The sequence below is a fragment of the Zerene cesonia genome, chromosome 27, assembly GCF_012273895.1.
Source record: "Zerene cesonia ecotype Mississippi chromosome 27, Zerene_cesonia_1.1, whole genome shotgun sequence".
Classification (NCBI taxonomy): domain Eukaryota; kingdom Metazoa; phylum Arthropoda; class Insecta; order Lepidoptera; family Pieridae; genus Zerene; species Zerene cesonia.
This window is the reverse complement of record NC_052128.1, coordinates 1138085-1152269: the sequence shown is the minus strand read 5'-3', so window position 1 is coordinate 1152269 and position 14185 is coordinate 1138085. Positions and strand designations below refer to the sequence as shown.

General features: G+C 32.3%; 1 non-coding gene across 1 annotated transcript; it reads left to right on the top strand.

Moving 5' to 3' along the window:
- The first annotated feature begins 9369 nt into the window (after nt 1-9369).
- Nucleotides 9370-9441, top strand: Trnaq-cug. Its single transcript has one exon. It is a non-coding gene; the product is annotated as a tRNA-Gln (tRNA).
- The last annotated feature ends 4744 nt before the right edge of the window (nt 9442-14185 follow it).

The window sequence follows — 14185 nt, the reverse complement described above, 5'->3', positions numbered from 1 at the left end:
GGCAAAGACATACATCCAGGCGCACGGCGGGATACCATCCATACTTAGTGCAAATACCGAATGCTCGCACAGCACGCTTTGCGTCGTCCTTTTTAGTGCAAACTGCCAAAGAGTGGAATTCCCTGCCGCCGTCTCCGCTTCCCAATTCCCATCAGGGAACTTCTTCAAACAATCTTGGGACTGCGGGCAAACGTCTGCCTATCTTTAATAAAAAAATAAAAAAAAGAAATAAAGTAACCGGCATAGCTCGCAAAATTAGCAAGTTGAAGTGGCGATGGGCTGGCCATGTGTGTAGGACAACGGATTGTCGATGGAGTCGGCATGCGCTCGAATGGAGACCACGTCAAGGCAAACGTATTGACGACTCTACAGCGCGATAGACAGATGACTTGAAGAAAGTGGCTGGCATAGGATGGCTGCGGTATGCTGAAGAAAGAGAGAAGTGGCGTGCTCTGGGAGAGGTCTACGTCCACCAGTGGACGGGGATAGGCTGAAGTGAGAGAAGTTAAATGTTTATTTAACACTACAGATTAAGAATATTCATTAGAAATTCTCCGCCTAAATGATTAAAAATCTTTGTTCTTTTGTGTTTTCTTGAATATATGTATGCATCTGTCAAATAAAATAATAGCATAACTAGAACACATAATATAAGTTATAAATATCTACATTGAAAAATTGAATGATATGCTAAAAAGTACCTATATTTTTGTATCTATTGTCAGTAATATGTTATCTGTGTTATTATATAGTTTAGACTGACTTGTTTTTTCTATTCTTCTATTCCATTATTCTTCTAGAATGTAATTTTAAGAAACTTGTATTCCCGTATATTCATACTTTTTAATTTTTAAAATGCTGTAAACGCAATTAACTTTAAAATATCGTTTCACGAATTGCACTAAAACAATAGCATGTAAAATGCGAGAATGGTTGGAAGTTTTAGTGTTTTTAATATTTATGGCGAGTGATTCGGAAACACAATTAGTTTGTATTAAAATACGAATTATTTATCGTTGGTGGGCCGCATAAACCCTGGGTTGGATAATTTAATCTGCATGTACCTCTATAAATTAAGCTCTAGGCGCCTTGTAAAAGCAATATAGTATTGAATCATCATCATCATCATCAGCATATATATCCCCGCTACTGGAAGACAAGCCTCCCATGAAGGTTCAGGCCATAATCCACCACGCTGGTCAAGTACGCGTAGGCAGATGTCACATGTCGTCGAACTTGATTCTTGGACATGCCGGTTTCCTCACACCGGTTTTGTCATCTCTCTCATCTCTGCTGCTTTTTAAGTATACGTACCTCCAAGGTCCGCTGCTGAATCAACAGAGCTGCAGCTGACCATGTGTAATGAAACCTTTATCTTAAAATTTGTACAAGTTACCTCGGAAGTGATGATTGACCGAAATTGCCCCTAGCTACAGGACATTCCTAGAAGAAATATTAATAATATTGTTTTTCTGTCTCTGAAAGGTATATTCGTCGGTTATTATTATTTTAATATTATTGTAATAAGGAATTTTATTATTATTGTAAAAAGGAATATTAATGTAATAAGGAAAAAGATCCGCCATTTTCTATTCACCATAGCAGGTAGACCTTGTTGTTCCACTGATGTATAATTTACGATACAGCAAAGTGCAATTTCGGTCACTTTATCAATGCTGAAATAGGTTCCGCTTGGTATTTCGTGATATAATAGCCTACGTTAGTAATTTCAGTATGCGGTTGAATGCTGTAATGCCTAGGTAAATAGGCTAGGAATGCATAATTTTGGGCGCTGTTTTGCTATCGAATTGTTGCAGTTATTTTGGCGTGTTTCACGTATACACACGAGTTTAGATCGGTTATAAGCAAAACGTTTTGAAGACAGCTCTTAATGATGGTATTAAATGTTATTACAAGCATTATATAATAAACGTATGAAAATATTTGAATGTGTTTATTAGGTCCTTTAAATTTGAGAAATGTTTAAGGAATTAAAAAAAACACGACTCGGGATTCGAACCCGCATTCGCCGAAACATGGCAACGCCAAGCTTCTCGGCCACCCGTGATCCCGTCAAACTCAAATTCGGGTTCAAATTCCGCCTTGTGATCGAATTTTTTTGCTTTTGAAGCTTTTGAATGCTATAAAACTAAAAAAAAATTATTTTGTTTTGCATACAAGATAATTTTGTGGATTAAGTTTATTAATGTAGTAGTATTCGTTATGTAAAAATAACCTTCTAATTAAAAACATACCTGTCGTATTATATTATTATTAAAACTAAAACTTAACAGTTAAATAGAACTATTTATACAAAATAAAATAGTTTTTAAACCAGACTCTAAACGTACAATTTCCATGTCGGATCTAAATAGAAATTCTTAAATTACGATAAAAGATTCCCGTCGGAGCTTCCTTTAGAAATCTAGACTTGCTTAGAGTCTAGAGGGAAAATTATTAAGCGAAATCCTGAGATAGTCCTGCAGAAAATTTGCGTAATCCGATATTGTGAGTCGGGATTTTGTTAGTTCTACGTACTTGTGTGCTTAGAGCAATAATATTTTAAGACGACCGTATAATACAATTTTTTTATCCTGGAAAATTTTTATAAATGTCAAAATTAAAACTTTTATAAGTGTTTATGAAATTATGCACGTTTATTAAATTCTGTTAAACCGTTACCAGAGTCCCTGGCGGGGAAGCACCACTATAGATTCTAAAATGAGACCAAATAATAAGAGTTTCAGAATAATCAGGCCAATCGCTAAAAAAACGCGTGTAGTGATCGAGTAACAAGAAAAAACAGCATACAGTCGAATTGAGAACCTCTCTCGTTTTTGGGCATGTCGGTTGAAAAGAGACATGTGTAATTGCTAATAAATTATTCGCTTGTCCCCTTCTGGTAGCGGCTTATTTCCAAAATTGATTTTGACGAGACCTTCACTTAGAAAAGCAATTAGGGTTGCCTCCAAAAACTTTTTATTTAATACACCAGTTACTTTATTATAAAGGTGACCTGGCTTAGATATATACTAAAATCAGGCTAGCAGTGTTCATAATTAGAAGAGAAACAACGTAGCAAGCAATAACTAGCCCCTATATACCTCTACAATATTACAGTTCTGATTACAGACGTTTTTAATTTGTTCTTTGAGCGATTTAATCCCCCACCGTAGCGTCGTGAGAGTTAAGTGTAACAAGCTTCGCTCACTCGGAGCGTCTCAGAGATTAATTTACTATGAATTGTTCTATATACACTAGCTAGGTATATACCCTTGCTTTGTTTCAGATTCAAAAGATTGAAGAGTACAACAATGTGAATATGTGATTGCATAAGTTTCAGGTAGCAGCCCTGCTGTTTATATTAATACAAGTGTACAAAAATTTTAGAGGATCGATTACTTTTCATGCAAAACCGGCTAATCCAATCTAGGTTAAATTTATAATAGAGATTATTTATATATAACGGCTAAAGTGATAAAATTACATGTTTTTTAAAACGAACGAAACTCCTACATTTAGTTACGAAACGTAAAATAAAGCTGTAAGAAAAACTAATTACCTAAATAATACTAACTACTCTCCTCTTAAAATACTACAAATTCATCACTCCCCGCAACTTAAAACACAGATTAAGTGATCTAGTTGAGTTTCGGGCTCAAGGCTCAACGTTAAAATTAAACTGAACAAAAGGCGAAATTTAAAACAAGCACACGGATTGCATAAAAGCACTATGTAAAACTGTAATACCGTATTTCATATTCAAAGAACAGACGTGCCAAGCTAAACATTCAGTTTCAAACGTAGTCAAGTTAAATTCACGACTAGCCGGCTGGAAATATCCAGCCATAATTCGGCCTCTTAATAACCGGATCCCACCGGTTTCAACCGGTTTTAGCCGCTCTTGATAGGGCTGCTAACTTTGAGTTTTATCATTCATCGCTCTCTGGCTTCGGGGTATGGAGTAAAGTTTAAGTTTGTCTGGCTATAATTGATATTGGAGTTGTAACTTGTAATACGATGTTTGAAACTATTTAAGTAGGACTACTAAATTTAAGCATACTTAAATGCCTACTTACGGGTACACCAAATATTTATTGATCAAGAAATGAACACAATTTTCACACGTCATATTGAATTTCTGATGTATACAATTATTTCCAACTATAAAAAATATTTGTAAAAAAGTAAGAGCTTTTTCTTAAACTATTTATCATACATCTTTCGAATCTTGTATAGATATTTTCATACAATAATACGAAATATGACTGATCCCTTAGAAGAAGAGTTTAAGTTTACCAAATGATACATGTATGTAGTGTAAACATTATTTGTATTCAATTAATATTCATTCTTTTGGCAGCCCTATCAACTCCACCCTAGTATGAAATGATTCACTAGCGGATAGTCTGCTCTTGCCAAATCTACTTTGTAATAAAAGCACTTAGTAGGTTTTTTCTTTTCACGAAGGCGAAAGGTCTAATAGACCCTGATTTCAGCTGAATACACATTATACATCATAAGTCGAGATTAATTTTCATTTAAATTAAAATATTCCATCGGCGTTGGCGTTTTACTTGTAACGGTACTTTGGTAATATGTACTAGGCTATAATTTAGCGCGCTAAAAATTTATTTTTCGCGACCAAAACGAATCTCATCAATAAACAACTAATCCAATTCAGGTGATTTTATCGAGATAAGTTCTCTCAGATTACTTATTCATTCACACTACAAACTGCATTTATAACAGTATAAATACTAACTACATAAATAGAGTAAAGCTTAGATGGTAGAACGTAGAAAGAAGTGGTAGAGATCTGCTGGACTACTGGAAGTAGTAGTCTTGTAAGTAGAAGGAAACGTTAGTGGAGTGCATTAGTTTTTTATCTACAACTGCTGTTATAAATTGAAAGACATATACTTAGTACCTTCAAACAAACTTAAATCCAAGAAAAGTTAAACCACCGCTTGAGTTTTGTGCTCATACCCAAAATCTTGTACGGTATACTTAGATAATAATAAGATTTAACAAATCCCACGCTATGCAGTTGGTATAATGTTGGCGAGTTCAGACTGTATAATTGCATCATTATATTCAGGTACGGTGTTAAAAGTTTTAAAGAATTGATTAGGGTGTTTGCAGGCGCGGCTTCGTGGTTTTGAATAAAAGAAGTGTTTCTTCGCCTTAATTCGTGTAATGGATTGTAATATTCTTACGTCAAAAATATATATTTTTACAGTTTTACGTCGTTCTCATCAAATTGTTACAATTATCTGAATATAAAGACAGATAATAAACCCAAATTATATATTACTGAGAAAAATAGATGTACATTATTTAATTACATTAATTATTTCTATACATTTAATATACTTTCTTTATTCTATTCACATCTAAATTATACATATTATAGCTATATATTACGCTATTTTCTATGTAATGAACAAGCTATTCATCTTTAAAACGTTCAAAAGGCTACTAATTAAACACAACTCTTAGACATAATAAAAAATGGGTTTTCATTATAAAGAACGATAGTAAATAAATAACAATTTATATAAACATAACCGTACATACATATAAGTGTGATGTCCATAGAAAATCACACGATAAAAGATAAATTGCCAATTCCCTCCCTGTTAAGATAAGACTGCATTGAACGGTTCTTTTGAACTTCAGTTCTGCGAGACCATTCGAAATAGTTGAACTGAAAGAATAAGTTCGTTTAGTTTCTAAACTTTGTTTAATACGTGTTTTTATTTCCATTATTCATTGTAATGCACTTTTCAATTCTTTTTACGCAATGGCATGATTGTATGGATTTGAATGACGATAGGACCGTGAACTGAATAATTTTTTTATAATAACTATACCTAGCCTTTAAATTGATAGAACTAGAGCAAATTTGAATGACCACATGGGAGCTAACAGTTTTCAATGATAAAAGAATCATCAAAATCAGTGCATCTCGTCAAAAGTTCTGTGGTAACAAACACATAAACACTTAATATTTTTAAGTCCGTTGATGTAAATATAAATATAATAATTTTTATGTTATATGGTAGTCTGGAAGAGATCGCTACCTAGCGATAAGGCCGCCATTTGTGCATAATGTCTCTTTTGTTTTTGTTTCATATATGTCTTTTTTGTAAATGTTTGTGTGCAATAAAGTATAAAATAAATAAATAAATAAAATAAATATTATCTTTTCGCACAAGGCTCCGCTCGCGTGGTTGAAATGCCGTCTCTGTAGCAATGACATATAAAAAATATTATTCCATAAACACATCGTTGTCTTATATTAAAATACATTTTTTTTAAATCGATCAGTAAACAAAAAAATCAAACATTTCTCGTAATATTTAGATAAATCTACAACTCATTTGTTTGTTTACCGTGAGACTCCCCGAGCCGTTTCCGAATGATTAAGCCGGCACTACACGATCTCGTATAAAACATAAATTACATCTGGTCCAACATACAACTTTAGAAACTAAGTACTCCGTGGATATTTGCTCGAATTAAACAAGCGACCGTCACACTGTTGCGTAATGTTTCCAAAATGTTGAGATATCAATTCCTGTATCTTTTTTTATTCTTCTCAGTACATTCTTTTATATAAGTCGTCAATCCTTTACCCCTAAAAAGTGGATTCATTCTCAGCGGCCCTATCATCGTAATCGCTTACCATCTTCACCAGGTCAGTTGCCCATTATGACATAAAAAATCGCGCTCTTTGTGAATATGCTGGCCTACTCTGTTTTAATCTGTGTCTAGGCTTTCTCACATTCGTGGCCTTAGATTTTCGATGGATCAAAGATTTTAAGTCATTGAGCATTTACGCGAGTGATTTTTTTCTAAATAAATAGTTAAGGCACATAGGGCGGGAGTAGCAACCATTTTTTAAATCATGTCATCTTTATGCATTACGAACAATAATAACATGAACAATTACAACTTATTTACCCAACTGCCCTTGTATTTTTAACGACAAAAATTTAGATCTTTTTGTTATAACGTACTCTGATTACTTACCGCTAAAAATGAATTAACATTTCAAAGCCTTTAAAATCCTTTTTAATATGAAACCTTTTCACACATATTTTTTTTTATAATTATGTTCATAATCCTCTAAATGTCACTAATCCTCCACTTTCAAAGCAGCGTATCATCATCATGCTCACGAAATCCCAAGTTCTTAAGAAATTAACTCAATATATCGAGCATTATCGCAGTCGATTGCTCGTTACGGTGTAATAGCGTGATTAACCGTTTGAATTAATAGCGCGCAATTCAATTGCTCTACTGGTAGCAATCAATTTGTGGCGAGGAGCGACAAAGCGGCAGTCGACGTTTTGTACATAATTAGTTTTGCGTTCTGTGTTTTGTTACACCGAACTGACACGCCCAGCTAAATTGGCGTGCCCAATTGATGGTTTGAGTTTGGATTCATTTTAAATGCTTTGGTATATTTTCAATGGATTTGAAGGGGGCATTGTGCGGTTAGCGCTCGAAGCTTAAATAGTTAGAATGGCCATGTTTTGAATTCGATTGAAATACCTGTCATGACAATAGTAAAGTAATCTAGTATTTCAACTAAATAACGTAACCAAAAAGGTTAAGGTGGCTTCTGAAAGTAGTAATAATTCCATTGTGGGAAAGTGACAGAGATCGACTATATAGATAGAGAAGTGACTATATAGATTGTCTAGTGCCACTTTCCCGCGCTAAGTACTGCTATATCACTTTATAGCAAGCCCTCACTACTCAGCATGTGCTACGCGTAATGCGCAGCGCTGATTTTCAGTAGCCCCTTGTTGGAGTGCCAGTTAGAAGAAATAAACATACATGCATACATTATATAAACATACAAACTTACTTATAGATATTTTAAAAGCAAATTGGTATTTATACTAAATGTTATATATATATATATATATTAGTAGGAAATAATTATAAAATATAATAACTGAAATAAATTATTATAAAATAAGGCGAAAAAAGGAAACAAATATAAAATCACTATTTTTTTAAAAAAAGATCTAAAACTTAATAAGCTTACTTATGTAAGCTTTTTCTACAAGCCTTAATAGCCATATTCAATGGAATGGCTAAATCATACATTATTTATTTAAGTCTGGGTCATCTCTTTTGTTAGCCATGATCTCTGCTGACATGCTACCACTGATGGTATACTATTAAACTGATGGATACTATTACACTGATGGATACTATTAAACTGTGACAGAAAAAACAAATTTCCATTTGACAGGGCCAACAGAAAGCCCTATCTACTTGACTCCGACATCTAAGTCATCTAAGTCGGAGGATCGTTTCCTTTTCCTCACCCTTACTAGCCCATTCCTTCTTTCCAGTCAATCCTTTCCTTACCAGTTTCCTCTTTAAAGCGGAAAGCGCATTCGCAGAAGCAGTACCATTACGAATATTTATGGGCGGTGGTGATCGTTTACCACCGGCAGCTCATTGCCCAGTTATGGCATAAAAAAATAAATACAGTACAATAAATCTAGTGAATGAATTAATTGAAAGTTGAGTGGGGTAGATGAGATGGCAATCTGAGATCTCAGCTGACACTGCCTCTCGCTTTAAATGTTGATAGCATTCTCAAGTTGATTTTTAGAAATACAACCCTAAAATTTCCACTTCTGAATCAGTCTATAATTTACACAGTTATTAAAGTAATTTTAAATGAGACTACACGGAAGGCATCTGCTTTTAAACGAAATGAGAATCATCAAAATCGGTTCACCCAGACGAGTTCTGTAACAAAAACAACAACAACAACAAAAATACAGTGAAAAAAAATGAGGACATTTTTTTGGAAGTCGGTTGAAAGTAAACTAACAAACAACAACTTCATCGAGCACATGATTTCATGATATAAACCAGTTTAAAAAGCATCTATAAATAAAACCATTACCATGGAAATGTATTCATTGCATCATCCATAAAATCGATTTATAAAATACATTGTGATTATTTCATTGTAAAAAATCGTTTTCGTTTGAAATACAATTAAGTAAACAAATGTCAACTATTTTATTCCAATTATTATTTGGAAGCAATATAATACTCACACAATCACTGTAAAACTCCAAAGGGATTAAAAACCTATTAACTTTGGCAAAATAATGCAATACGTTCCACTATGTGTAGTTTCAAACAATAAAGGAACGCCAAACTCCCTCTTGTATTAACGCAACAAGTGCTATTTTTGTTTGTATGGCGAGGTTATCAATAACAATCGTGAAATAGCACGGATGTGTGAAAGAGATAAAGTTGTAAGTCATGCGTACTAACTCCGATTACTGCTTTTATACCGCTATTTTGACACTATATGCAAGAGGTCCCATGGTGTAATGGTTAGCACTTTGGACTCTGAATCCAACGATCCGAGTTCAAATCTCGGTGGGACCTACGAGTTGAAATTATTTTTTTCTTTTTTACTACTATTCTTGAATAGGACGCAGCATGGTAATATTTAAGTTATTTAAAAAAATATTTCAACCCCTAGTGAAATTTGTTTTTTTTAGATACTGTTTCTTCAATATGACGCAGTAATCTAATTTCTATCAATCATCACAAATTATTGTAATCTAAATTATAAAAAAAACAATATTCAAAAACAAATAAAATCTTCATAATCCTTTAAAATTTAAATTTACGAACACGAATAAATGTAAATGAGGAAGAAAGGCGCTAAATAATTGCTGAAATAATTTTTACTCACGCTGTACTTATGAATTAAGGCCTTATTGACTGCAATTACGAAAGCACTTGAAGTCAGATTCAATTGTTGAAATAAGTGAAAATTGTAAGCACTTACAGAAGGTACGTCGATACTTTACGCGAAATGTATTTTTCCTTCATTTTAATGTTAATGTTGCATTTAATGTCAGGTAAAATAATACATGTAAAATGTAGATCTCTGGAATGATCTCAAATCTAATCTGTTATAATTAATATCAACTATAATTACTCTTCTTTACTATAAAAGTAGCCTTCATTACCTTTAATTTAAACTGTTGGACTTTCTACATTTTTCTTTCAATTGTTTTTCTTTTATGTTTTACTCAAACAATTTTGCATTGAAGTGTCGTGTTGAATCCGGAAAATTTGCTGAATAATTTAGGTTCATCTGTAACATGAATCTCTGTTTTTAAGTCGTTGTTGTATTTTGTTGATAAGTCGCGAAAACTGCGAGCACATCTTTAAAACAGCGATTCAGTTAGCTCGAAGAAAGAATAGGTAGATCTCTTTGCATTTTTATTGGACATTTTCTCCGCTTTCCGATTTGAATAATACTGTTCCATAGAAATGACAGAAGTCACTTTACTTAAACCGCTGAATATTGCTGTGTTTTATTTGTATTCGTTTTTAAATCCTTATTTTTAGACGCCTGGCACTTTTTACATAGCAATGTTTCTTAACTTATTATTTGCTTTCATTGCGATAAAAATATAATAAATGAATATAGTATATCTATGTATAAATAAATTATAATAATATATCTTTATTTGTTCTTACAGAAAGATGGAAGTTTATCACGTATTAGCCACAAATTGGCATACAAATATTGAACGCACAGCTCCACGTTTAATATATATTTTTTAAATTATAATGTACTAGCTTTTGCCCGTGGCTTCGCACGCCTTAGTATGGAGTAGTTAATTGTTATTAGCTGTTATTATACACATAAACCTGCCTCTTGAATCATTCTATCTATTAAAAAAAAACCCTTAAAATTGGTTGCGTAGTTCTTAAAGAGTAAAGAATACATGGGCACATAAGGACAAAAAAAGCGACTTTGTTTTTATACTATGTAGTGATAAAGACAGATATAGAGTAATTATTTTATTAATCAGCCACGTGTACAGTTTTGTCTTGAAAGAACCTATATTATTTAAAGTTTTAAGGCTCTGGAATGTTATTACATAATTTGATACACAATACAATGAATAACAATTTTTACAGCTAGTATCATTTGGAGAGTAATTTTATCATATAAAAGTTACCCTCCAAATATTTATTAGATTGTCATTACATTTCCATTAAAAGCATATCTTCGTCTTGTTTTAATGATTGTCGTTAACAAGTACTATAATACTTTACTCATCAATATTAAACTCATGATAAATTTAACTATTCATTCCGTAATCATCACAGAGTTGGAATGAAATTGACTTTTTTGAGTCTCACTTGGATTGCTTAATTTATGTACCCTAAGGCTTTATTGAAAAAGGGCCAGGGAAGGCGCCAATGACGTTATTCGAGATGTTTATGAGTGCCGTCGAATCTCAATTTTGACCTTTTCGGAGATTTAATTTGAATCGTTAATTTAAATACCATTTTAATTTGTTTGTTGGATTGAAAGTAAATAAGGTTTAGTTGTAATTTAGATTGTGAATAATGAAGTTACGAGATTGTTGTCCTGCTGTATCGCTTTTTAACTTTATCTTAGATATTTTTTTTGACATTCATAGACTTATGTCTTTATAAAGATTATTTAAGAACCCATTCAGTAAAATACTTCATCATTGTTAATTTAACGTAGTATAAGTATACGCATGTTCTATATATAAGGCATAAGCAGCAAATAAATGCATAGGTAGTTACTTGATTCTTACATTGTAGAGTTATGGAACTGAGATATAATCTGATCTGAGTATAAATTATTTATTTAATACAAGCTTCTCCACATGGGTAAATTGAAATATTTTTTTGATATTTATTTTTATATACTTATTATTATATAATACACATTACACATCCTCTTTTGACAATAGAGAATTCATAGTAAAAAAGAAAGATAATTATTACAGTCAATTCGTGAAAGTTTAGCGTGTACAAACATTACATTTAATTTTTTATTCATATATAATATTATTATTCGTATTATGGATTTTTTACGTTTCAGCTCATCTTTATTCAAAAAGATTTAATATTTTAAGACGATTTTACAACACAGACGTCCATTTATGGACAAAATATTATAGCGTTAATTTCAAAATTATCACTACATAGTATAAAACAAAGTCGCTTTCTCTGTCCCTATATCGGTATGTATGCTTAAATCTTTAAAACTGTGCAACGGATTTTGATGGTTTTTTTAATAGATAGAGTGATTCAAGAGGAAGGTTTTTAATGTATAATAACATCTATTAAACTACTCCGAATTAGTGCATGCGAAGCCGCGACCAAAAGCTAGTATAATTAATAAAAAACCCGTACATTTCCGTCACCTTTTTACTTCATTACCTACTCATTTTTATCGTAATCCCAAGCACGAGACAATCAATCGTAGACAACGTTAAAATAATCAATTCTCTTCAAAATAATAAAAAAAAACGCTCGAGTCCAGGGCACTCAGTATAATTGCCAGCCATAAAAACGCTTTTCTTTATTCGCAATCAGTTAAATGCTGCAATTGAAAAGATCTTTAGCTAGTCGAGATTAATTTTTCAATACGCTTGTCTTCGTTATTGCGATTGCATTTATGTTCTGATTACGTAAGTTTATTAATGAGGCCATTATTATTTGCAATTTCATCCAATAAGAATAGCCGCTTGCTCTGGTTCATTTGGGTTGATAATGGGAAAGAAATAGCTCATGTTACTCCATGACATTCTGTTAGTGTACGAGTTCTGTTAGTTTTCATGATCGGAACATTGCTTCCAAATATGGCCTCCTACGAACGTATAAGGTCTGTATCGATTTCGTTACTCTTCCCAGTCAAATCCTTTATTCCTATAGTCAATCCTTTCCTTATTATTTCACTAGTTAAAAGCGTATTGGAGAGGCCGTTACCTCTGCGTGCTTAAAAATTCATTTTTTTCCACCACAGTTTAAAAATCCTTCATAGCAAAATTACGGCCATTGTTATGAAAATGTAACATTAACAGTAACATAAAGAAAAAGATACATTAAATTTGAATTGTGTGTAATAAATTTAAATTTTTATTTTCCATTATGTCACTATATTAAACGGAGACATCGCAAGTTCTTTGTAAACAGCTGGGAAACAGTTTTTCATGTAAATTTTAAAGTGCTTAAAGAGCACGCTCTCGAAAGAAATAGCTTATTTATGAAGCTTGCACCGTTCGAGACTCGAACTTCGTACTAATAAGAAAAAGAACTTAATTTATGTCTTTTGTAACTGAGCTCGCGAATTGTAACGTAAAACCTTTTACTTTGGAAATCGCAGTAGAACTTAAATGGGTGTAAATTTTGTTTGTGTATACAGGGTGTTCCTAAAACTTTGCGCCATTTCCAAGATGCTTTATTGTGAATGACAAGAAACAGTTATTCTACGCACTTAAACTCGTGATGTACTGTTGAATGCTTCTCCGGTAGGATATCATGTTTATGATCCTCCAAAATATAATATATAATAATCACTATTTCTTATCCTTTTACATAGGAAGTAAAAAGATGTGTGAAGGGTTCAAGTACGTAGCTATTGATATGTTTCTATATTATATAATAGCTTCTAAAAGTATTTATATATTTACGTATTTATAGCTTCTAAAAGTATTTATATCAGTAATATTAGAACAACACATAAGTTGTGGAGCAATAGGGACGGAGCCGGGATGACCCGCTAGTATATGTTAATTATATGTCTAATACGCATTAATTACTAGAACAAATAGCAATATACGCGTAACAGGATATTGATCCAGTCAAGTACAATTAACATTAAATTTGTTGACACGGCTCATTGAATAATTATAATATTAATTAAATATTTAATCAAAACTTTTGAGTGGATAATTGCGTAATTGCTTCATTATCTATTTCAGTGTCGAATATATTATATCTATACAATAACATTCAGTTAATTTTTCTTATTTTTTTCTATTTTACTGAATTCTGGTCTGTAGGAATAGCGACACGTGGAGACGATTAGCTATTTCTATCTTAACGAAGAATTCATTATAATTTTTATTTTTACTTTTTTATTTAAAAGTTTAATCAGTATCATAATAAGTACAATGAACTCTTTACACTAACGTTTCATCACAATTCGTTTTCAAATGCAGTTTGTTGATATAAATTAATATCGTAATTCTTTTTATATAAACATTTGATTTATTTAAGCATATGCTACGCTCAACACATTCCTGTAAATATCATATCTGTATAATAAGGAATAATACAA